Source organism: Coregonus lavaretus, assembly GCF_964263955.1.
Source record: "Coregonus lavaretus genome assembly, chromosome: 32".
Taxonomy (NCBI): Eukaryota; Metazoa; Chordata; class Actinopteri; order Salmoniformes; family Salmonidae; genus Coregonus; species Coregonus lavaretus.
Window position 1 is genome coordinate 13,819,729 of NC_140019.1, and position 27,405 is coordinate 13,847,133.

General features: G+C 46.2%; 1 pseudogene across 1 annotated transcript; it reads left to right on the top strand.

Annotated features, from left to right (window-relative positions):
* Nucleotides 1–3,562: 3,562 nt before the first annotated feature.
* LOC311107714 (putative methyltransferase) lies at nt 3,563–26,439 on the top strand (annotated as a pseudogene). The gene is made up of 6 exons: nt 3,563–3,645; nt 23,775–23,983; nt 24,700–24,803; nt 25,371–25,386; nt 26,042–26,163; nt 26,328–26,439. The product of its transcript is annotated as a putative methyltransferase (transcript).
* Nucleotides 26,440–27,405: the final 966 nt, after the last annotated feature.

Consider the following 27,405-nt stretch of genomic DNA (forward strand, 5'->3'; position numbering starts at 1 on the left):
ACTCTCCACCATGGCCAAGGCCAAAGAGCTCTCCAAGGATGTTAGGGACAAGATTGTAGACCTACACAAGGCTGGAATGGGCTACAAGACCATCGCCAAGCAGCTTGGGGAGAAGGTGACAACAGTTGGTGCGATTATTCGCAAATGGAAGAAACACAAAATAACTGTCAATCTCCCTCGGCCTGGGGCTCCATGCAAGATCTCACCTCGTTGAGTTGCAATGATCATGAGAACGGTGAGGAATCAGCCCAGAACTACACGGGAGGATCTTGTCAATGATCTCAAGGCAGCTGGGACCATAGTCACCAAGAAAACAATTGGTAACACACTACGCCGTGAAGGACTGAAATCCTGCAGCGCCCGCAAGGTCCCCCTGCTCAAGAAAGCACATATACATGCCCGTCTGAAGTTTGCCAATGAACATCTGAATGATTCAGAGGAGAACTGGGTGAAAGTGTTGTGGTCAGATGAGACCAAAATCGAGCTCTTCTGCATCAACTCAACTCGCCGTGTTTGGAGGAGGAGGAATGCTGCCTATGACCCCAAGAACACCATCCCCACCGTCAAACATGGAGGTGGAAACATTATGCTTTGGGGGTGTTTTTCTGCTAAGGGGACAGGACAACTTCACTGCATCAAAGGAACGATGGCCGGGGCCATGTACCGTCAAATCTTGGGTGAGAGCCTCCTTCCCTCAGCCAGGGCATTGAAAATGGGTCGTGGATGGGTATTCCAGCATGACAATGACCCAAAATGCACGGCCAAGGCAACAAAGGAGTGGCTCAAGAAGAAGCACATTAAGGTCCTGGAGTGGCCTAGCCAGCCTCCAGACCTTAATCCCATAGAAAATCTGTGGAGGGAGCTGAAGGTTCGAGTTGCCAAACGTCAGCCTCGAAACCTTAATGACTTGGAGAAGATCTGCAAAGAGGAGTGGGACAAAATCCCTCCTGAGATGTGTGCAAACCTGGTGGCCAACTACAAGAAACGTCTGACCTCTGTGATTGCCAACAAGGGTTTTGCCACCAAGTACTAAGTCATGTTTTGCAGAGGGGTCAAATACTTATTTCCCTCATTAAAATGCAAATCAATTTATAACATTTTTGACATGCGTTTTTCTGGATTTTTTTGTTGTTATTCTGTCTATCACTGTTCAAAGAAACCTACCATTAAAATTATAGACTGATAATTTCTTTGTCAGTGGGCAAGCGTACAAAATCAGCAGGGGATCAAATACTTTTTCCCCCTCACTGTAAATAGTGACAATGAATAAATACACAGTGAATAATGAATCCAAATAATTAGGTAATTGAGGTATCTATGTACTGTACATATCCACTGAGTGCACAAAATATTAAGAACACCTGCTCTTTCCATGACATAGACTGACCAGGTGAATACAGGTGAAAGCTATGATCCCTTAATGATATCACTTGTTAAATCCACTTCAATCACTCTAGGTGAACGGGAGGAGAGTGGTTAAAGAAGGATTTTTAAGCCTTGAGACATTGATTGTGTATTTGTGCCATTCAGAGGGTGAATGTGCAAGACAAAATATTTAAGTGCCTTTGAACGGGGTATGGTAGTAGGTGTCAGGCGCATCAGTTTGTGTCAAGATCTGCAACCCTGCTTGGTTTTTCACGCTCAACCGTTTCCCATGTGCATCAAGAATGGTCCACCAACCAAAGGACATCCAGCCAACTTGACACAACTGTGGGAAGCATTGAAGTCAACATGGGCCAGCATCCATATCGAACACTTTCAACACCTTGTAGAATCCATGCCCCAATGAATTGAGGCTGTTCTGAGGGCAAAAAGGAGGGTGAAACTCAATATTAGGAAGGTGTTCTTAATGTTTTATGCACTCAGTGTAGGTAGGGGTAAAGTGACTAGGCAACAGGATAGATAATATACAGTATCAGCAGCGTACTGTATGTGATGAGTGTGAAAGTGTGTGTGGCATCAGTATGCATGTGTGTGCATGTTATGTGTGTTGGCGTATTTAGTGTGTGTGTGTATATGTGTGTAAGGTTGGTGTGAGGTGTGACCCAGATGCGGTGCAGGTTAGACAGTAGGCAGTAGGCAGAGATGGTGAAACAAGGAACTTTACTGATGGTCCCGAAGCCAGGATACAAAATAACGGACATTACACAAAAAAAGAAGGGCGGAGCAAATAAGACTCCAAAAAACAGGCAGACAACCCAAAATATGAAATACTAACTACGACTGAAATAATAAATAAACAGGGAGAACACTTCTCACGTACCTGTCCATACGTCCCGCGATCAGACACTGATTAGTACTGCTTGGCATAGTGAAACTAGCAGAGAAAACTGAGCAAGGGAACACAGGGAAGTGAGGGCATAAATACACAGCTGGATCAGATAGACACAGGTGACACCAATAGGAAGATGATTAGTCCCGACTGTGAGTGAGGAGGTGCCTCAGGTTGTTGGAGGATGACACCTAATGGGTCGCTCCAGAACTGCGACCCCCTCCTGTAACAGTGCCCCCCTCCCCCGACGAACGGCCCCAGCCATTCACCTCGGAGCCTCTGTGTGGAGGCGACGGAAAGTTATCAGCCCTGGGTCCAGAATGTCCCTCCTGGGCACCCAGGACCGCTCCTCCGGCCCATAACCCTCCCAATCCACCAGAAATTGGAGACCCCTCCCCACCCGCCAGCAGTCCAGGATCCGGTCCACAGTTAAAGCCGGCTGCCCTCCGACGAGGTGTAGCGGGGGAACAGGACGAGGAGGGGGAGCCAGGGGACAGGTGGCGACGGGCTTGAGGAGGGACACGTGGAATGTGGGATGCACCCGCATAGTGGGGGGAAGTTGCAGGCGGCAGGCCACTGGGTTGACTCGCCGGACCACTCTGAATGGCCCGATGAACTGGGGGGACAGCTTCCTGGACTCCACGTGGAGGGGAAGACTGGAGATGGAAGCCGGAAGACAAGTTTACGGAGGCGCAGAGGCAGGTGGTGAACGCCTTCCAGAACCTGGAGGTGAACTGAGGGCCCCGATCCGACACCGCATCTTGGGGAAGGCCATGGACCCAGAAAACATGCTGCACCACCAACTTAGCCGTCTCCCGGGCCGACGGGAGTTTGGGAAGGGGAATGATGTGTGCAGCCTTTGAGAACCAGTCCACAACAACCAGGATGACTTTGTATCCATCAGAGGGCAGTAGGGCGGAAATGAAATCCAGCGAGATGTGGGACCAGGGGCGCTTGGGGATAGGCAGGGGTCGGAGCAGCCCTGCCACAGGTTGACGTGAGCTCTTCGTGCACGCGCAAATGGGCAAGCAGCCACGAAGGCGCGCGTATCCCCCTAAGCAGATGGCCACCAGAACCTCCTACGCAGGAACTCCAACATCCTGGCACCTCCCGGATGGCTGGTGAGGTCAGACACGTGCGCCCACTGAAGCAGTCGCGAGCGCGCAGCCTTGGGAACGTACATCCTCTCCGATGAACCTCCACCCGGATTGGGCTCCCGCCGTAGCGCTGCTCTGACCAGCCTATCGATTCCCCCACGAAACTGGGGCAGCAATCAGGGCGTTGGGGACAATGGGGTTGTCCCTCTCCACCAGGTTCCCCAGGTCGAACTGCCGGGAGAGTGCGTCGTTCTTGGTGTTCTTCGACCCCGGACGGTATGAGATGGTGAACCGGAACCTGGTGAAGAACAACGCCCACCTGGCCTGGCGCGAGTTGAGCCTCTTGGCCCCCTGAATGTAGGCTGTTCTTGTGGTTAGTCCATACGACAAATAGCCAATGTCTCCACTCCCCCAGGGAAAGCTTGCCCACTAGCAGCTCACGGTTCCCCACGTCGTAATTCCGCTCTGCCGGGGACAGCCAACGGGAGAAAAACGTGCAGGGTTGAGTCTTACCGTCCGTGAGGAAGCGCTGGGACAGGATTGCTCCCACCGCAACGTCTGAAGCATCCACCTCCACAATGAATGGCAGGGACGGATCAGCACCGCTTCAGCGCATCAAATGCGTTCCCCGCTTCCGGGGTCCAGGCGAAGGAGCGTACGCTCGTCTGGGTGAGGGCTGTCAGGGGAGCGGCTAGGGAGCAAAAATGTTGAATGAATCGCCTACAAAAATTAGCGAACCCTAAAAACCCTTGTAGTTGCTTGAGGGATGAGGGCTGGGGCCAATCCAGTACCACGCTGACCTTTGCTGGGTCCATTCGCTCAGTTTTCTGTAAGGGTTGGTGTGAGGTGTGACCCAGGTGCAATGCAGGTTAGACAGTAGACAGAGATGGTGAAACAAGGAACTTTACTGATGGTCCCGAAGCCAGGATACAAAATAACAGACTTTACACAAAAAAAGAAGGGCGGAGCAAATAAGACTCCAAAAAACAGGCAGACAGCCCAAAATATGAAATTCTAACTATGACTGAAATAATAAATAAACAGGGAGAACACTTCTCACGTACCTGTCCATACGTCCCGTGATCAGACACTGATTAGTACTGCTTGGCATAGTGAAACTAGCAGAGAAAACTGAGCAAGGGAACACAGGGAAGTGAGGGCATAAATACACAGGTGAATCATAGACACAAGTGACATCAATAGGAAGATGATTAGTCCCGACTGTGAGTGAGGAGGTGCCTCAGTTTATTTTTTATTTTTTTACCTTTATTTAACCAGGTAAGCCAGTTGAGAACAAGTTCTCATTTACAACTGCGACCTGGCCAAGATAAAGCAAAGCAGTGCGATAAAAACAACAACACAGAGTTACATATGGGGTAAAAAAACATAAAGTCAAAAAAATACAACAGAAAATATATATACAGTGTGTGCAAATGTAGCAAGTTATGGAGGTATGGCAATAAATAGGCTATAGTGCAAAATTATTACAATTAGTATTAACACTGGAATGCTAGATGTGCAAGAGATTATGTGAAAATAGAGATACTGGGGTGCAAAAGAGCAAAATAAATAACAATATAGGGATGAGGTAGTTGGGTTGGCTAATTTCAGATGGGCTGTGTACAGGTGCAGTGATCGTTAAGGTGGTCTGACAACTGATGCTTAAAGTTAGTGAGGGAGATAAGAGTCTCCAGCTTCAGAAATTTTTGCAATTCGCTCCAGTCATTGGCAGCAGAGAACTGGAAGGAATGGCGGCCAAAGGAGGTGTTGGCTTTGGGAATGACCAGTGAGATATACCTGCTGGAGCGCAGACTACGGGTGGGTGCTGCTATGGTGACCAATGAGCTAAGATAAGGCGGGGATTTGCCTAGCAGTGATTTATAGATGGCCTTGAGCCAGTGGGTTTGACGACGAACATGTAGTGAGGACAAGCCAACAAGAGCGTACAGGTCACAGTGGTGGGTAGTGTATGGGGCTTTGGAGACAAAACGGATGGCACTGTGAAAGACTACATCCAATTGTCGGAGGATGTCGCCTAGGTTGTCGGAGGTAGGTCGCCTAGGTTGTCGGAGGATGACACCTAGTGGGTCGCTTCGGAACTGCGTTGGGGTGTCAGTAAGTATGAGTGTGTGGGTAGAGTCCAGTGTGGGTGCATAGAGTCAGTGCAAGAGAGTTAGCGCAAAAAGGGTAAATGAAGGGAGTCCGGGTAGCCATTTGATTAGCTATTTAGCCGTCATGCTTAAAAGTCTAATGGCTTGGGGTTAGAAGTGTCCGGGTTAGTGTCCCGCTCCTTGACAGCGGCGGCTCTAGCCTTTAGCTCATTGCGGATGTTGCCTGTAATGGCTTCTGATTGGGATATGTACGTAGGGTCACTGTGGGGACTACATAGTCGATGTACTTATTAATGGAGCCGGTGACTGATGTGGTAAACTCCACAATGCCATCGGATGAATCCCGGAACATACACCCCTCAAATTATTGGATTTGGCTATTTCAGCCACACCCGTTGCTGACATGTGTATACAATTGACCACACAGCCTTGCAATCTCCAAAGACAAACATTGGCAGTAGAATGGCCTTACTGAAGAGCTCAGTGACTTTCAACGTGGCACCGTCATAGGATGCCACCTTTCCAACAAGTCAGTTCATCAAATTTCTGCCCTGCTAGAGCTGCCCCGGTCAACTGTAAGTGCTGTTATTGTGAGGTGGAAACATCTAGGAGCAACAACGGCTCAGCCGCGAAGTGGTAGGCCACACAAGCTCACAGAACGCGTGAAAATTGTCAGTCCTCGGTTGCAACACCCACTTCCGAGTTCCAAACTGCCTCTGGAAGCAACATCAGCACAAGAACTGTTCATCGGGAGCTTCATGAAATGGGTCACCATGCGCAATGCCAAGCGTCGGCTGGAGTGGTGTAAAGTTCACCACCATCGGACTCTGGAGCAGTGGAAACGCGTTCTCTGGAGTGATGAATCACGCTTCACCATCTGGCAGTCCGACGGACGAATCTGGGTTTGGCTGATGCCAGGAGAACGCTACAGTGCATGTCCCAATGCAAAGTGTCAACTGTAAAGTTTGGTGGAGGATGAATAATGGTCTGGGCTGTTTTTTATGGTTTGGGCTAGGCCCCTTCGTTCCAGTGAAGATAAATCTTGAGAGCAGGTTGAGAGCTTCAAGTTCCTTGGTGTCCACATCACCAACGAACTATCATGGTCCAAACACACCAAGACAGTCGTGAAGAGGGCACGACAAAGCCTATTCCCCCTCAGGAGACTAAAAAGATTTGGCATGGGTCCTCAGATCCTCAAAAAATTCTACAGCTGCACCATCGAGAGCATCCTGACTGGTTGCATCACCGCCTGGTATGGCAACTGCTTGGCCTCTGACCGCAAGGCACTACAGAGGGTAGTGCGTACGGCCCAGTACATCACTGGGGCAAAGCTCCCTGCCATCCAGGACCTCTATACCAGGCGGTGTCAGAGGAAGGCCCTCAAAATTGTCAAAGACTCCAGTCACCCTAGTCATAGACTGTTCTCTCTGCTACCGCACGGCAAGCGGTACCGGAGTGCCAAGTCTAGGTCCAAAAGACTTCTCAACAGCTTCTACCCCCAAGCCATAAGACTCCTGAACAGCTAATCATGGCTACCCGGACTATTTGCACTGCCCCCCCACCCCATCCTTTTTACGCTGCTGCTACTCTGTTAAGTATTTATGCATAGTCACTTTAACTCTACCCACATGTACATATTACCTCAACTACCTCAACTAGCCGGTGCCCCCGCACATTGACTATGCAACGGTATCCCCCTGTATATATAGCCTCCCTACTGTCACTTTATTCTATTGTATATATAGCCTCCCTACTGTCACTTTATTTTTTACTTCTGCTCTTTTTTTCTCAACACTTTTTTGTTGTTGTTTTATTCTTACTTTTTTGTTTAAAATAAATGCACTGTTGGTTAAGGGCTGTAAGTAAGCATTTCACTGTAATGTCTGCACCTGTTGTATTCGGCGCATGTGACCAATAAAATTTGATTTGATTTGATTTGATTTAATGCTACAGCAAACAATGACATTCTAGACGATTCTGTACTTCCAAATTTGTGGCAACAGTTTGGGGAAGGCCCTTTCCTGTTTCAGCATGACAATGCCTCCGTGCACAAAGGGAGGTCCATACAGAAATGGTTTGTCGAGATCGGTGTGGAAGAACTTGACTGGCCTGCACAGAGCCCTGACCTCAATCCCATCGAACACCTTTGGGATGAATTGGAACGCCGACTGCGAGCCAGGCGTAATCGCCCAACATCAGTGCTCGACCTCACTAATGCTCTTGTGGCTGAATGGAAGCAAGTTGTAAGGGATCGGGGGTTGGCTGGGTCTAGACAGAGTCTGACACTTCCCCGATCTACTGAGAGGGGGAGTCATCAGACTCGATCTGGTTCACCTGAGTTCTGAGCACACCTGTCAGTAATTAGGGTAGGATTTAAGGTGTGCTCAGAGGCTCAGTCGGTGCGAGGTATTGTTCCTTTGTGACTTGCTAAGCGTTTTGTTCCGAGAGAGAGAGAGAGAGTTTGTTGTTTTTGATTACCCGTGTATCCGACCTGTGCCTTGTTGTTTGACTCCCCGAATTGCTTAATCCTCTGCTTGTCTACCCCAGTGATTACCGTCCTCTGATCCTGTGTCTGTGACCTCGACTACGACTAAGCCCGCTCCCTTGGTACCTCTGCCTGTCTCTGCCTGGCCCGGTTTTGACCACAGCCCGCCCGACCACGATTAAGCTATTCCCTTGTCTGTACTCTAATAAAGCATCGCTATTCTGCGATTGGATCTTACCACTCTGTCCGAGTATTCATTACACAAGTCCCCGCAGCAATATTCCAACATCTAGTGGAAAGCCTTCCCAGAAGAGTGGAGGCTCTTATAGCAGCAAAAGGGGGACCAACTCCATATTAATGCTCATGATTTTGGAATGAGATGGTCGAAGAGCAGGTGTCCACATACTTTCGGTGATGTAGTGTATTCCAGTCTGTGCTAGCAAAACAGTCCTGTAGCTTAGCATCCGCTTCATCGGACCACTTCCGAATTGAGAATGTCACTGGTTTTTGCTTGTATGCAAGCATCAGGAAGATAGCCTTATGGTCAGATTTGCCAAATGGAGGGCGAAGGAGAGCTTTGTATGTCTCTTTGTGTGGAGTAAAGGTGATCTAGAGTTTTGTTCACTCTAGTTGCCAGTGGCGATTTTAGGATGTAAATCTTTTTTTAGATGCATGCCAGCAAAGCAACTACAGAACACAACACAACACTAAACAATACATTAATTGCACTATAACGGTGACAAACAGTGCCCACAAACTGTTAGGGCCTACATAAAGCTGTCCCAACAGCGGAGCTTTCTTTTCAGCAGCATGGAGTGAATCCTTAACAACCGCTACACCTGGCTATCAGCGGAGCCTTGTCTGGCGGCTAAACAGTTCATTCAGCCTCATTTACTGCCTTTTTAAAAAACATAGCTGATATGGCTGACTTGCTTAAACAAATGTGTTTTCTACTGACCATTGAGATGTAAATGATAAACTATGGCATAAGGAAACGATGACCGGATAAGAGGCAATCCGTAATTTAGATTAAGACATTAATGAGCTAGCTAAAACGGACATAGTCAATACACCTATTTGTTCAGCACTTTTGAAATGTACAGCGACAGAATTCAGAACATGGGCCGTTCTTACAGTATTCTCCCTGTACACCAAGTCAGAACCATAGGATCAATAAAAGGGGCATATAAGCAGACAATGAAAGCTCTTACGATATTCGATGATGACATTTCTCTAAAACAGTCTATAGGCTACATGCGCACCACCAAGTCAGAACATTAGGCTAAGTTATGAGGGGGAAGGGACCACATTTTTTGGGTGAGGCACATGGGCTACTAACAGCTTACTACACAACATACACTTATTACTGTCTTAGCTACAGTATGCATATCTCCCCAGCAGCAGACAATACATTTTTGGACTCACCGTTGTGCTGTGCTCGCTTGAACAGGAAGGTGGCGCGGAGGTCCTTCTTGTGGGCAAAGTTTGTCATCAAAGTCTGGAATTCTCTGGATTTATGGTGCTTTCAAGACAACTGGGAACTTGGAAAAAAACAAGGTTGAATCATGACGTCAGTGATCTTCAGGTCGGAGCTCTAAAAAGAGGCCTGAGTTCCCTACTTGGAATTTCGAGTTGGATGACCGTTCAAAACGTATTTTCCCAGTCAGGGCTCTTTTTTTGGGGGGAGTTCCCAGTTGTCTTGAACTCACTGAAGCCTGAGATTTCCCAGTTCCGAGTTTCCAGCGTTTTGAACGTGGCAGAAGTCATGCTGAATTGACAGCATGGCCAATGTATTCAATATTTTCTGGCCCATGGTGTTGCGTGTGAATGTTTATCCTTTTAAGCTTGGAAAAGAGACCCTTAAACCCAGACTTCGACCACACACCCTCTCCACCTAATAGCAGGAGAAGCAAAATAGTGATTGCTTTGCAACGCTTGCAGTTAGCCACTGATAGAACAGAGGGGAGAGGCCGTTTATTTACTCATCACCATATTTTCATCAGGGTGCCTCCACGTCGGCGTCTATATCGCCGTATTTTACTCTTCGAGGGTTGGGGATTAGGGCCTAGTCATTGAAGTAGAATTCTTCAACCATATCAAGGTAAGTGATCGCTATTCTGATGTCCAAGAAGATATTTACGGTCATAGGAAACTATGGTGGAGACTTGATGTCGAAAATAAGTTACGACCAGAGTAAAAAAAGCACGCAAAATAGCATAATTGGTCAGGAGCCCGTAAAAAGGCTGCTATACATCCCAGCGCCATTCTCTACAGGTCTATTCCAGCTACGCTGCTACCATATCACATCCACATAACCAGTTAATGACCCTGGAGAAACTGTAGTGAGCCCTATAGTAAAGTGAATAAGAAGGATATGACGTGGCATGCTTATTGAGCAGCCTACAGCCTGTGTTAGCTGTCACCCTAAATGTCACTGGGTGGCGTTCCTGCTGTGTCCACGGTCTGTGCTGCCTGACGGCTCGCCATCTGACCTTCAGCTAAACAACGCCTCTCTCTTTCCCCTCTCTCTATCCCTGTGTAGAGAAGAGGCTCAATCAGAATCACACACACACAACACCATTAAACTGTACATTTTATTCACTCACTCATATCACTGGCACTTGTCCCATCCAGCAAGCCACAGTGTTATCCCCCAAAGCCTTTGTTTACCCATACTCAAGGTTTTTTGTTCCATTGTGTCAGCTTTGCGGAAAGTGCACTGTCAATCTTGACCCAAAACATCCACCCCTGCACACACACCCTGTCATCTGTCACTAACCAGTCCTACATGGGAACTTTCTGGTTAGAACACATTTAGAGTGGATTAAAGATAACTCTTAGATTGGTCAGTTTATTTCAGTATGTCCACGAGCGCCTGTCCTTGTTAACGGGATGGACAGATGGTATTCCAGTTAGCGACAATTATCCAAGTGTTGATAGAAAGTAGCCTCCGCCTGACACAGGATGACATTCCCTGACACTATTCCCTGACATCCACCCACTGACGATCATAGTGTTCCATGACACGCCATTCAGGAAATCGTTGAGTTAACATGAAAGGGAAACAGCCATAATCATATTAAAGTGTCATGGTCTTATCTGGTTTCCATAAAGGCATTCCAATTCCGTGTGTGTGTGTGCTTACGTACGTGTGTGTGAGTGAGTGCTTACATGCATACTGTACGTGCATGCGTGAGTTCCTATTGCCTTTGGCGCACCACCCCATAGTGTTTATTCACCACGCAATCAATTCAAAATCAGCGCACTGAAAATCACCTGTGGTGATGTTGGAGGAGACAGTATTAGAGCTGTGAGGGATCAGTCTTAAAATACATTTCTGGAACAGTCAGGGAGGGGAGAGGAGGAGAGAGAGACGATGGTGGGAGATTTATGCCCGGCGTTGCACTACACTGGGGTTTTTAGTCAGATGCCGTTGTCTGCTGCTGTTGGCTTGAGCCGTGCTCTGGGGAAGGCTGATAAGAGAATCACAACACTGCTTCCACTACGTTGATACTGATGATGTCAACACATTACGGGGGACTGTGTGCAATCTGTGCATATACTTTGGGTGGGCTTTTGTTGCAGAGAAAACTGTGTCCGGTATATTGTGTTTTGTTGTACTGTACAGTAGGATATAGCTAAGCTATGCCACACGCAATTGTTTTTGCAGCCATTGCAATAAAGTTGCAGTAATTCCTTGTGGCCAGGTGACGTAGGCTATATCAGGTTTACTGAGCTCTAGGGATGGAGCTCAGATAGGATCCAGGAAAGTATGTAATTATATAATATATATAAATCCTTCTCTCACCAGTGTACTCACTGTACTTTTCAGAACTCCCCATACATGTAACACTATTCAACCTGCTAGTATACACTGTGTACAAAACATTAAGGGGGTGAATGGGCAAGACTAAGGTTTAAGTGTCTTTGAACGGGGTATGGTAGTAGGTGCCAGGTGCATCAGTTTGTGTCAAGAACTGCAACACGGCTGGGTTTTTCACGGTCAACAGTTTCCTGTGTGTATCAAGAATGGTCCACCACCCAAAGGAAATCCAGCCAACTTGACACAACTGTGGGAAGCATTGGAGTCAACATGGGCCAGCATCCCTGTGGAACGCTTTCGACACCTTGTAGAGGCCATGACCCAAAGAATTGAGACTGTTCTGAGGGCAAAAGGGGGGGTGCAACTCAATATTAGTAAGGTGTCCTTAAAGTTTTGAACAGTCAGTGTATATCTGACCCCATCCAATGCATTACATGAGCAGGGTAACTGACCCCACTCCTATAGGTGGGTCAGCCAGTTGTTTCTGTAATTAGAGGTCGGGGTCAAAGCGCGTGAAATGACGCTGTATTTCTGCCACATCATCCCATATGGCCTCACCACAAATGACTCCACAGCTGCTCCAGATTACATTTGCATACCTCCTGTGTCAGGGAACTACAGTTGAAGTCGGAGGTTTACATACACCTTAGCCAAATACATTTAAACTCAGTTTTCAGGGGAGGGAATGGCCGGCAGTTTGTGGAGCATGGCGTTTGCAATGCCAGGGTTGTGGGTTCGATTCCCACAGATGGTATAAAAAAATTATAGAAAGTGTGCACTCACTAACTGTAAGTCACTCTGGAAAAGAGTGTCTGCTAAATGACTAAAATAAAAATAAGGTACACCTCCAAATGATGTCAATTAGCCCATCAGAAGCTTCTAAAGCCATGACCTAATTTTCTGGAATTTTCTAAGCTGTTTAAAGGCACAGTCAACTTAGTGTATGTCAACTTCTGACCCCACTGGAATTGTGATACAGTGAATTATAAGTGAAATAACCTGTCTGTAAACAATTGTTGGAAAAATTACTTGTGTCATGCACAAAGTAGATGTCCCAACCGACTTGTCAAAACTAAAGTTTGTTAACAAGAAATGTGTGGAGTGGTTGAAAAACGAGTTTTAATGATTCCAACCTAAGTGAATGTAAACTTCCGACTTCAACTGTAGCCATATATTCTGGCCCAGGGAATGTCATCAATGGGCATTTGGTGTACAGAAATCACAGAGGAAAACAGGCTCCCATTTACAGTGGGGAGAACAAGTATTTGATACACTGCCGATTTTGCAGGTTTTCCTACTTACAAAGCATGTAGAGGTCTGTAATTTTTATCATAGGTACACTTCAACTATGAGAGACAGAATCTCAAACAAAAATCCAGAAAATCACATTGTATGATTTTTAAGTAATTCATTTGCATTTAATTGCATGACATAAGTATTTGATACATCAGAAAAGCAGAACTTAATATTTGGTACAGAAACCTTTGTTTGCAATTACAGAGATCGTACGTTTCCTGTAAGTCTTGACCAGGTTTGCACACACTGCAGCAGGGATTTTGGCCCACTCCTCCATACCTTCAGGTTTCGGGGCTGTCACTGGGCAATACGGACTTTCAGCTCCCTCCAAAGATTTTCTATTGGGTTCATGTCTGGAGACTGGCTAGGCCACTCCAGGACCTTGAGATGCTTCTTACAGAGCCACTCCTTAGTTGCCCTGGCTGTGTGTTTCGGGTCGTTGTCATGCTGGAAGACCCAGCCACGACCCATCTTCAATGCTCTTACTGAGGGAAGGAGGTTGTTGGCCAAGATCTCGCGATACATGGCCCCATCCATCCTCCCCTCAATATGGTGCAGTCGTCCTGTCCCCTTTGCAGAAAAGCATCCCCAAAGAATGATGTTTCTACTTCCATGCTTCACGGTTGGGATGGTGTTCTTGGGGTTGTACTCATCCTTCTTCTTCCTCCAAACACGGCGAGTGGAGTTTAGACCAAAAAGCTCTCTTTTTGTCTCATCAGACCACATGACCTTCTCCCATTTCTCCCCTGGATCATCCAGATGGTCATTGGCAAACTTCAGACGGGCCTGGACATGCGCTGGCTTGAGCAGGGGGACCTTGCGTGCGCTGCAGGATTTTAATCCATGACGGTGTAGTGTGTTACTAATGGTTTTCTTTGAGACTGTGGTCCCAGCTCTCTTCAGATCATTGACCAGGTCCTGCCGTGTAGTTCTGAGCTGATCCCTAACCTTCCTCATGATCATTGATGCCCCACGAGGTGAGATCTTGCATGGAGCCCCAGACCGAGGGTGATTGACCGTCATCTTGAACTTCTTCCATTTTCTAATAATTGCGCCAACAGTTGTTGCCTTCTCACCAAGCTGCTTGCCTATTGTCCTGTAGCCCATCCCAGCCTTGTGCAGGTCTACAATTGTATCCCTGATGTCCTTACATAGCTCTCTGGTCTTGGCCATTGTGGAGAGGTTGGAGTCTGTTTGATTGAGTGTGTGGACAGGTTTCTTTTATACAGGTAACGAGTTCAAACAGGTGCAGTTAATACAGGTAATGAGTGGAGAACAGGAGGGCTTCTTAAAGAAAAACTAACAGATCTGTGAGAGCCAGAATTCTTACTGGTTGGTAGGTGATCAAATACTTATGTCATGCAATAAAATGCAAATTAATTACATAAAATCATACAATGTGATTTTCTGGATTTTTGTTTTAGATTCCGTCTCTCACAGTTGAAGTGTACCTATGATAAAAATTACAGACCTCTACATGCTTTGTAAGTAAGAAAACCTGCAAAATCGTCAGTGTATCAAATACTCTCCCCACTGTACCTCTGGTGATGAAGTCCTCGTTAGGCCTGGCTGACTAAACTTTTCAAAGATGAAATTGTCTTGAATCAAAACCTGGGATCCTAAAATGTTGTCTCTAGGGAAAGAAGTCACTCAGTGACACATATGAAGAATATCTCCATGTGCGCGCTCTCTCATTCTCTTTTGCGCTCTCTGTTGCCCTCTCTCTCTCTCTGTGTGGCGCTCATTCTCTCTCTCTCTCTTTTGCACTCTCTCTCTTTCTCTCTGTTGCTCTCTCTCGCTCTGTTGCTCTCTCTCTCTGTGTTGCTATCTCTCTCTGTGTGTTGCTCTCTCTCTATGTGTGTTGCTCTCTCTCTTTGTGTTGCTCTCTCTGTTGCTTTCTCTCTCTCTCTGTTGCGCTCTCTCTCTGTTGTGACATTTTCTCTCTCTGTTGCGCTCTCTCGCGCTCTGGTGCTCTCTCACGCTCTGGTGCGCTCTCTCTGGTGCGCGCTCTCTCTCTCTCTGGTGCGCTCGCTCTCTCTCTCTGGTGCGCTCGCTCTCTCTCTGGTGCGCTCGCTCTCTCTCTCTGGTGCGCTCGCTCTCTCTCTCTGGTGTGCTCGCTCTCTCTCTGGTGCGCGCTCTCTCTCTCTGGTGCGCTCGCTCTCTCTCTCTGGTGTGCTCGCTCTCTCTCTGGTGCGCTCTCTCTCTCTGGTGCGCTCTCTCTCTCTGGTGCGCTCTCTCTCTCTCTGTTGCTCTCGCTCTCCCTCTGTCGCTCTCTCTCTGTCGCTCTCTCTATGTCTCTCTCTCTCTCTCTCGCTCTGTCTGTCTGTCTCTCTCTCTCGCTCTCTGTCTGTCTCTACATCACTAAGGATCTATCATGGTCCACAGACACCAACACAGTCGTGAAGAGGGCACGACAACGCCCTCAACTGCTAGGCATCCAACAGCAAGGGACTACAGAGGGTAGTGCGTACAGCCCAGTAAATGACTGGGGCCGAGCTCCCTCCTATCCAGGACCTCTATACCAGGCAGTGTCAGAGGAAGTCCCTAAAAATGGTCAAAGACTCCAGCCAACCAAGTCATAGACTGTTTCCCTAGAATAACTACTTTTCAGAGAATACACAACAATCCTCTCTATCCTCTCAGAGTGTATCTGAGTTCTATATTGCAGTTGTATCAAGTATTTATACCATTGGCAGAATTTGTATACCATTCAAAACCAAAAATAAATGGTTTTGTACACAGTCATACGATACTTGGTATAGAAAAGTACAATCTTAGGCGAGCACATGGGGTGCTATATCTCATCTGGTAGTTTAGCTCGTCTGGTAGGCTCGCGGCTGGGTTTCTCTTTGTAATCCGTGATAGTTTGCAAGCCCTGACACATCCAACGAGGGTCAGAGCCGGTATAATAGGATTCAATTTTAGTCCTGTATTGATGCTTTGCCTGTTTGATGATTCGTCAGAGGGCGTATCTGTATTTTTTTATAATCGTCCGGATTAGTGTCCCGCTCCTTGAAGGCACTCCACGTTACAGTATGGATGTTGCCTGTAATCCATGGCTTCTGGTTGGGATATGTTCGTACGGTCACTGTGGGGACGACGTCGTTGATGCACTTATTAATGAAGCCGGTGACTGTTGTGGTAAACTCCTCAAATCCATCAGGTGAATCTTGGAACATATTCCAGTCTGTGCTAGTGAAACAGTCCTGTAGCTTAGCATCCGCTTCATCGGGCAACTGGCACTTCCTGTTTGAGTTTTTGCTTGTAAGCAGGAATCAGGAGGATAGAGTTATGGTCAGTGTGTGGAGTAAAGGTGGTTTTTGTGCCTCTAGTTGCACACGTGACATGCTGGTAGAAATTAGGTAAAACTGATTTCAGTTTTCCTACATCACCGGCCACTAGTCTAGGAGCACCACCTCTGGATGAGCATTTTCTTGTTTGCTTAAGGCCCTATACAGCTTGTTGAGAGTGGTCTTAGTGCCAGCATCAGTTTGTGGTAGTAAATAGACAGCTACGAAAAATATGGATGAAAACTCTATTGGTAAATAGTATGGTCTACAGCAGGGTAGCCCAAACCTTGTTCCTGGAGAGCTACCCTCCTGAAGGTTTTCACTCCAACCCCAGGTGTTACTAACCTGATTCATCTTATCAACCTGCTAATTTTTAGAATCAGGTGTGCTAGATTAGGGTTGGAGCAAAAACCTACAGGACGGTAGCTCTCCAGGAACAGGGTTGGGCAGTCCTGGTCTACAGCTTATCATGTGGTATTCTAACTCAAGCAGAACTTAGAGACTTAATATAAGCGATTGCCACCTGCTTAGGACTCCCGAGTGGCGCAGTGGTATAAGGCACTGCATCGCAGTGCTCGCTGTGCCACTAGAGATCCTGGTTCGAATCCAGGCTCTGTCGTAGCCGGCTGCGACCGGGAGACCCATGGGGCAGTGCACAATTGGCCCAGTGTCATCCAGGGTAGGGGAGGGAATGGCTGGCAGGGTTGTAGCTCAGTTGGTAGAGCATGGTGTTTGCAACGCCAGGGTTGTGGGTTTGATTCCCACGGGGGGCAAGTATGTAAAATAAAAATAATGTATGCACTCACTAACTGTAAGTCGCTCTGGATAAGAGTGTCTGCTAAATGACGTAAATGTAAATGCTGTTGTTAACAAAAGAGACACACATCCCCTCCCTTGAGCTTATACGACGCTGCTGTTCTTTCCTGCCAATGCATAGAAAAACCAGCTAGATGTATATTATCCATGTCGTTGTTCAGCCACGACTCTGTGAAACATAGGATATTACAGTTCTTCAGGTGGGTGCCGTTGATAGGATAGACTCGAACGGAGCTCGTCCGGTTTGTTCTCAGTGATTGTATGTTTGCCAATAGAATGAAGGGTAGAGGTAGTTTATGTACCTGCCGACACAGTTTCATCAGGGTTCCTGCACGTTGGCGCCTCTTTTTATTTTCCGTGTCTCAGGGATAAGGGCCTGGTCTGTGGTGAGCAGTATGTTCTGCGCCTCCGACTCGTTGAAGTAGGAATCTTCATCCAAATCGAGGTGATGTCCAGAAGCCCTTTTGGGTCATAGGAAACGATGGCGGAAGCATTATGTTCAAAAATTAAGATCAGTGCAAAAAAACACAAAATAGTAGAATTGGTCAGGAGCCCGTAAAAGGCTGCTATGCAGCGCCATCCTTCAACTCTTCAAAACAGTTAATAAATGTTTGTCGGTAACCACGTTTTCATCCACAGTTATGCAAGTAAAGTCAAACCGTATATAAAAAAAAATCACCACAGCTGTGATGGAAACAGGTAGTTTCGGTATAATTTTATAAATGCAGACAGATAATTTGTTTGTTCTACATGGTTGGATCTTTTTGTGTCTGTAAAATGTATTATGTGAGAAACGGTGGTGGAAATGCCTTTATGCAGAAATATTGATACAATAATCATCATATCAAAGTAAACTTGGAGTCAAGCGATGATATGGCGTGTGGTTGTCACGGTTGTTGAGAGACGGGTCAGACCAAGGTGCAGCGTGGTATGCGTACATGTTTATTAGAACAAATAAACACTCGACAAAAACAACAAAAGCAACGTACCGTGAAGCTGACTATGGCTACACACAAACAAGCCAAACCAGAGTCAAGATCCCACAACATAGGTAGGCAAAATGGCTGCCTAAGTATGATACTGGACTGGGCACCGGTGGAGCGGACTGCTCTGGCACTGGAGTGGAGCCGCTGACCGGAGCTGAACTGGACCCCGGTGGAGCGGACTGCTCTGGCTCTGGACTGGGCACCACTGGTTTGGTGCAGGGAGCAGGTACGGGCCGTGACGGACTGGAGACACGCACCACTGGTTTGGTGCGAGGAGCAGGCACGGGCCGTGCTGGACTGGATACACGCACCACTGGTTTGGTGCGGGGATTAGGTACGGGGCGTACTGGGCTGGCGACACGCACCACTGGTTTGGTGCGAGGAGCAGGTACGGGCCGTACCGGACTGGATACACGCACCCCTATTTTGGTGCGGGGAGCAGGTACGGGGCGTACCGGGCTGGAGACACGCACCACTGGTTTGGTGCGGGGAGCAGGTACGGGGCGTACCGGGCTGGCGACACGCACCACTGGTTTGGTGCGGGGAGCAGGTACGGGCCGTACCGGACTGGATACACGCACCACTGGTTTGGTGCGGGGACAGGTATGGGCCGTACCGGACTGGATACACGCACCACTGGTTTGGTGCGGGGAGCAGGTATGGGGCATACCGGGCTGGCGACACGCACCACTGGTTTGGTGCGGGGAGCAGGTACGGGGCGTACCGGACTGGATACACGCACCACTGGTTTGGTGCGGGGACCAGGTACGGGGCGTACCGGACTGGATACACGCACCACTGGTTTGGTGCAAGGAGCAGGTATGGGGCGTACCGGGCTGGCGACACGCACCACTGGTTTGGTGCGGGGAGCAGGTACGGGACTGTGGAGGCGTACTGGAGGTCTGGAGTGTAAAGCTGGCACAACCCGTCCTGGCTGGATGCCCACTTTCGCACGGCACGTGCGGGGCGCTGGCACAGGACGCACTGGGCTGTGAACACTCACTGGCGACACAGTGCGTAGGACTGGCGCAGGATATACTGGACCGTGGAGGCGCACTGGAGACCAGGAGCATTGAGCCGGCACAACTCATCCTGGCTGGATGCCCACTTTCGCACGGCACGTGCGGGGCGCTGGCACAGGACGCACTGGGCTGTGAAGGCGCACTGGTGACACAGTGCGTATCTCCGCATACCTTGGTTCCTCAATGAACACACGCACCCTCTGTTGCCTGGCCAGCTCCTCTCTTCGTGCATCCACTAAATCCTTCTCCCTACGGGCCTCCTGCAGCGCCTCCTCTTGAAGGGAGCTCTCCTGCTCTATCCTCGCAATCAGCCCCCGTAATGTGGTGGCCTCCTCTCTCAAACTGCTGATCCGCAGGTCTTGGAGGACCTCTAAAATAGCGGCCTCCTCCTCTACAGTCAGCCCTTTCACGGCCTCCTGCTGCTTCATCAACCACCCCGTGTGCCCCAACAACATTTTCTTGGGGTTGCCTCTCGGGTCTCCTTCGTCGTCTCGCATTTTGGAGTCGCCGTATTTTCTCCCTCGCTGCCTCTGTTTGCTCCCAAGGAAGGCGATCCATACCATCCTGGATCTCTTCCCATGTCCATGATCGTTTTCCTTCAAGTATCTCCTCCCATGTCCAGGTTTCTTGCTTTTCCTGGACACGCTGCTTGGTCCGTTGGTGGAGGGATCTTCTGTCACGTTCGTTGAGAGACGGGTCAGACCAAGGTGCAGCATGGTATGCGTACATGTTTATTAGAACAAATAAACACTCTACAAAAACAACAAAAGCAACGTACCGTGAAGCTCACTATGGCTACACACAAACAAGCCAAACCAGAGTCAAGATCCCACAACATAGGTAGGCAAAATGGCTGCCTAAGTATGATCCCCAATCAGAGACAACGATCGACAGCTGCCTCTGATTGGGAACCACACATAGATCATACACATAGATATACACATAGAAATTCACACCCTGACCAAACCAACGAGAAACAACAGGCATTTAAAGGTCAGGGTGTGACAGTGGTCCTCCCAATATGACTTGGGAAACCATGTGAATGTGCAAGGTGATGCGGTAATGCACAAAACATTTATTTGGATCTACATAATTCAATTTTGGACAGTAGTTACACCTAATGGAAAAATGTTATTTTTACTTAAAATGATTATTACAGATTTACTTAATTTACTTGTGTTATTCAAACTATTGAATTGAGAAATCAAAATTAGAAATTATTGTCAGATTGACAAAATGTATTTAAGAATTCATGTTTCTAACACAACAGGGTCAAATACCTCCAAAATGAACCAATTCATCCTTTCCAATAAACATTGAGGGTCTTATTCTGGTGACATTATGATTCTTGGCTGCTGTTTAACAAATACAAATAATTTTGCTCTTTTGTCCATAATAATCTCATCATGTAGTAGGCTACCCGCACTGTATCTGCAAGCTGTTGGCTAGAGTGCACATGCCAAGACCAGAGTGGGCACAATTGCTATATAACACAATTTTTTGTGTGACAAAACCATCAGTAGAGTTGAAAATGCGATGGAAACCCATTTAACTTGTTGTTGTATTTTGTTGGTACATGGGAATTTAACCACTAAAGTTATTTTTATGTGCACTACGTCATCACGCACAGCCTTTTATCTGCAACAAGTCCATTTGCTGGAAACATATTGAGGGAAACTTGCCATATTGTTTTTATGCGGATTTTAGAATATTTGCATGAAAAATCGGTCGCCAATTGGATGGAAACCTAGCTACTGAAGCATTTCTGAAGTGTTGATTAGATGTTGAGCTCAAACATGCTGCAAACCATTCTGCCTCGGGCTGACCCCTTTGTAAAATAATACTGTCCTCTTTGCTCTTCTCTGGTGTGCTATCCATCCCAGCCCTTCCACACAATGCATGAATAATGTAAAGTTGGCTACATAACAGTGAAGAACTACACTGAGTATACCAAACATTGCACTGGGCCTTTTTGAAGCTGCTTAAGCACCTACCACTCACATTGTTTCACTAACAGTGATACTAATGCTGGCTGTGGTGTAAGTAAATAAACAAAACTAAGCTATATTTTTGGTCAATGTCTCTCAGGATCAGTTTTTGAAGTGATTTGAATAACTTTTTGTTAAGAAAGTTAAGTATATTTAATATGTTGATGTACTGCCCCTTTAAATGGCAGTCATTTTTACCACATCAATATGAAATAATACATATTTTCTTCAACATTCTGAAAACTAAACGATACTATATTCAAATGATGGTAAGTGAGCTTTTTAGTACTAATGTGGATTGTACTTTGAAAAAAAGCTGGACAATAAATGTAAAATGTATATTTTCGTTTGACAGAATATGCAAACTAACTGCACTTTGGCAAAAATAACAGTCTGTTTTGGTCATTATTTATTTCAGATAACATAACTAATGATGTTTTGATAAGAAATGAGTTGATATTTTGCTGTGATTGTTGCTTTTTCCAATAGTTTCTTCTGGGGTTAAAAATGACCTCAGTTGTTAATTGATGTATATAAAATATATTGGTAACTTGAGGGTAATAGTAAGCTATAATTGTTTCAATAGTGAACACTATTATAACAATAGGCCATTTCTAAAATACATCTTGATTTACAATACAATTCACCCTCCGCTATTAAGAATAGATGTGGTTTTCTCTTTCAGGCCAAACTAATAGCTGTCTTAATGGAGGATCTCAGCATTAATGAAGACTGTAACCCATCGCATACAGAGAGCCTTTGTGCTGGCGGAACTTCCTCTGAAAACACTCCAACAGAGTCTATTCAAGTCAAATGGATCGTGATCACTGTTGTGTGCCAGTAAAAGCAAGTGTTCCCTTTTTTTTTTGTCTTAAAATAACAAGCAGCTTGTTTAAATGTCATAGTGTTGGGTTTGGCAGAGAAGGGGGTAGGGGCTGGAGAGAGGGGGTGTGGGTGTGAAACATTACCCTTTCAGACTCAAGAATGACTGTGGCTAATTAACAGAGCTATACTTTCTCAAATATCACATTAATGTCAATGACCATTTCCAGCGGGCTGGGGAGGAGGGAGGGGGCTGAGCTTTGAAGGCTGAAGTCCCTAGTTTGAGATCAGAAGAGATGTATCCCTGTGGATATTACAAGACACTAGTTGTAAGGTTATGTAGTGTGTCCTTGCAATAGAAGATTGCTTATTCATAGGCATATACTGGCCTATACCTTACAGTACGTTCCAAACCTGTGTCGTCTGATTCCACCACAGCCCTGGTGACACAGTCATGTATGGTAGCAAGTGAGCAGTATCACACTGTTACACCCTTGAATAGCTTTGGGGTGACAGAACACACTATGGCCTCACAGAAAAGCACCTTGTAGTTTTAGGGAGGGAAAAAACTACTTTGTGGAAGATCGATTACTTTTCACTCCTAAGACCTGAGAAACAAAATAATCAAAAAGTTCCTTCAAGGTGGTTCTCACACTATTTGCTATTCTCACTGAGTGATGTAGACTTCTATTTTTTGACACTCCTCTCTTTACTTTGTCTCCCAAAATATTCACTTTCAAACATGAGTGAACATAATTATAGCATCTCCCTCCACACCCGCTTGTCTCTAATCTTCATTTCATCCAGCTCTGTGAGAGGACTGCATTCTTCCGATGACTGACCTCGCAGTGTGTTCCTGCATCTCTCTCGATTAATTTGCCTCTACCTGAAGAGTGGGAGTGTGTCCGACTGTCGTCTCACTCCAAACCCCCAAACACAGCTCCCGTGATGAATGCACTGCAGTAGCTACTTCCAGAGGGAAGTTCTGGTGGTCAGGTCTGTACAACGCTGGTCAGACCAATTAGAATACATGCTCCAAGATTGTTTTGATCACGTGGATCCCGAGTGGCGCAGTGGTCTGTGCCACTAGAGATCCTGGTTCGAATCCAGGCTCTGTCATAGCTGGCCGTGACCGGGAGACTCATGGGGCGGCGCACAATTCATCCAGGGTAGGGGAGGGAATGGCCGGCAGGGATGTAGCTCAGTTGGTAGAGCATGGCGTTTGCAACGCCAGGGTTGTGGGTTCGATTCCCACGGGGGGCCAGTATGAAAAAAGAATAATATATAGTATATATGACTAAAATGTAAATATGTTCTGGGGATAACATCAATGAATACACCAACTCACAGTCACCGGATTACAAAAATGCATAGACGATGTGATACCTATGGTGTCTTTTAAAACATACCCAAATCAAAAACCGCAGATTGATGGAAACTGAAGGAGAGAGATGCTGCTTATAAACACGGCAAGGAGACTGGGGACAGTTGTATGGTAAACAGTGTTTTGCCAACTCCTATCGTGGCAATGACCATAGGAGTTTGCAAGAGAGCAGAAACAGATCTGGTACCAAGCTAGAAAATATCTTTACAGATCTGAGACTAGGCTAGCAAATAACTTCAGTATAGACTGTTTTATGTAGCCTTGATCTGTCTGTCTCTCATCTCTATATAGACAGCATCTGGCTGCTGATCATTGTAAATGACCTGGTTAAATAAAGGTGAAATAAAAAATAAAAAAATTGTGTTGCTCGCTTTGCCTATAGACAGTGTCCGGCTGAAGGGCTGCCCTTCGCAGACAGTGGACCTGGTCACGGCCATGACTGCCTTCCACTGGTTTGACCAGCAGCGGTTCTTCCAGGAAGCCCGTAGGATCCTGCAACCTAAAGGCTGTCTCGCTCCACTCAACTATACCATGGACATTGAGATCCATTATGGAGACTGCTACCACACACGCAACACAGTCTGCAAGGAGGTCTGGACAACTCTAGAGAATGTTTGTAGAAATATTTGACTCAAAAGTAGTCAACTCAAAAATATCTCTCAAGAGACTGGAGCTTGTGAATCCAGAAATTAGACTTTATTATTGCGTAACAAAGCCGAGCCACTCCATGGAACGGCTGTCTCTCTTTGGCTTAGAGATCTCTTATATACACACACAAATGCACAGTCATGTTTACTTAGCATACAAAGCTACTCCCCTTAAGATAAATGATTAACATCTTTTAGTGCCACTCTACCCTTATCTTTCAACGTCCAGATGTCACATGTGGCTTACTCCAAAAGGCCATGGGCGCTTTTCCATATGGCCTCTTCCTCTTATCTCATTATATTGGTGGCAGACCCTTTCTCAAAAATAATACACATACATACATTAAGGCATGGTTACACACTGTATTGGCTATATTCCTTATTTAAACATACATCTGAATTATAGAATGTCAATCATGTTTACTATATTTTATCTTTGACATTTCCCAACATTTTCCTTAATGATACATAAAATATTACCATAAGAATAGAAGAAAAGTATATTATCCATAAACAGTGGAAATGTACCATTCTATTCACTGTAGAAAACATGCAAACAAAATACAATGCACATCTTTGATAAATTGACGATGTACAAATTCAAAATGCATGAATTTGTTGTGTTTTTTCAACAGCATTTGTCTTTTTTTATCTCATCAGTTTTATGCTGCCCTCCTACCCTATCATAACCTCTGCCTGGGCCCCAGCTCTGTGGTTCTCTACAATCAGTCCTACGACTCCATCCCCTACACAGAGAAAGAGTGGTGAGGCCTGAGTACCGTTGCATCCACTGTTACATCTGCCCTTGTTGCTACTGTACAATAAGTGTTGAATTCAGTGCTATCCTCGATTTCCAGGCTTCTGATGGGGAATATATGATCTATTATGCGCATTCGCTTACATTATTAAAAACTATGGAGGCCTTGACAGCAGAAAGTTCTCAGCAACCTGCAACCATAATTACCACATTGTCTGACACCTCACCCCCTGATACTGAGTTTGTGGGAAGACAGGATTAGGAGGAGTACTTTGTTGTTGCTAGGGCAAGTTCAGGGTCAGGGGAAAACATCACGCTATGGGAAGGGAGTGCTAGTATAAAAAGCAGAGATTGTTCTCGACATTTTGCAGAACTTATGAAGAGCCATCCAAATCCTGTTGACTCTGTATTAACTTCTGCCTGCTTCTAAAGTTTAAAGTTTGTTTAAGAATAAGAGAATATCAGCAATGAACCCTCTACACTTCCTCCAGTAGCTGAGTGATTAACAACAATTAGAAGGATGGCATTGCGAGACAAACTCATTGCTAATTCTGTGTTGAACAGTTGTGTCTAGGCAGGAGTGTATATGGGTGAACAGCCTGGTCTCATAGACTAGATGGAACATAGTAAAAGTAAACACTGGACACTCAAATTAGTCTGATATGTTATGTTTGGTATGGTTACACAGGATAGACGGTTACTTAAGTCAACCCAAAGGTTGCGAGTTTGAATCTCATCATGGACAACTTTAGCAGCTAATTAGCAACTTTTGAACTACTTACTACTTTTTAGCTACTTTGCAACTACTTAGCCCTTCCCCTAATCCTAACCTTAACCCTTTTAACTAACCCTTCCCCTAACCTTAATCATTTTAGCTAACCCTTCCCCTAACCCAAACCTTAACCCTTTAACCTAACCTTAACCCTAACTCCTAACCCCTAGCCTAGCTAACGTTAACCAGCTAGCTAACGTTAGCAACCTAGCCACCTTGCTAGAATTCGTAACATATCATAGGTTTAGCAAATTCGTAACATATTGTACATTTTGAAAATGCGTAACATTTTGTACATTTTGCTAATTCGTAACATATAATACAAATCATAATTCGTAATATAATCATACAAAATGGGTGATGGACATCAACAAATTAATACATACCATATACGAAACGTAACATATCATACTAAATGGATTGTCACTAATTTACGTAGAGAATAATATGAAATGCTCTGAGACCAGGTTGGGGTGAAGAGGCCCATGACTCTGTCCAGCTACATGGGCATGATAGAGTCCTTCTCCAGCTACCAGGCTCTACTAAAGAAAGACCCTGAGGCAGCTAGGAGAATGTCCACAGACATCACCCACAGGTTGGTCCCTCACACCATAACCTTCCTAGGCCTTGTTGATGCTGGTCCTGCTGTTAATATTATTATTACAATATACAAGTTAAAACTTGTATACTTAGTAAGTGTGTAAAAATGTAAAGGTAACATTTAACATTACGTCTAACATCTCTCTCTGTCCTCTCCAGACTGTTGGCTGTGATGGAGGTGACCTCGCCAGAGACTGAGGTTGTGGTCAGGGACGGAGTCAGGTATTTCTACCTTCTAGCCAGAGGACTAGCTACAGATGACAAACTATGATGTGTTTCCTGTGGAACAATTATGTAAATTGTTATTATTGTATACATTTATATTATTAAAACTTGCAAATGAGGGGTATCTTACCTAAAAAGCATAATAATAATAATACAAAACTGTACAAATACGACCTGCGCAGTTCGATCAAGATGACGAGACACAAGTATAAGGACAAAGTGGAGGAGCAATTCAGCGGGTCGGACACGAGGTGTATGTGGCAGGAGCTTCTAACGATCACAGATTACAAAAAGAAAGCCAGTCACGTCACCCTACCGGACGAGCTAAACACCTTTTTCTCACACTTCGAGCATAACAACTCTGAGCTGCTGAGGAGAGCCCCTGAGGACAATGAGGGCTACGTGATTGCGGTCTCCAAGAAGGACGTATGCAAGTCATCCAAGCGCGTTAACGCAAGGCTGCCGGCCCAGACGGTATCCCTAGCCATGCCCTCAGAGCATGTGCAGACCAGCTAGCTGTTGTGTTTTCTGACATTTTCAATCTCTCTCTAGCTCAGGCCGTTATCCCCACCTTCTTCAAGATGTCCACTATCATCCCCATGCCCAATATAGGGAAAGTAACTGAACTGAATGACTATCGACACGTAGCACTCACTTCCATCATCATGAAGTGAGAAGCTAGTCAAAGACCACATCACCTCCTCCCTCCTTGACACACTCAACCCTCTCCAATTCGCCTACCGCCCTGACAGATCCTGTTCATTGACTACAGCTCTGCCTTCAATACCATAGTGCACTCTAAGCTCACCACAAAGGCCCTGGGACTGAACTCCCTATGCAACTGGGTCCTGGACTTCCTGACAGGCCGTCCCCAGGTGGTGAAGGTAGGCAACATCACAGATCCTCAACATGTGGGCCCCACAAGGGTGTGTCCTCAGTCCCCTCCTGTACTCCCTGTATACCCATGACTGCGTGGCCTCACACAGTTCCAACTCCATCATCACGTTCACTT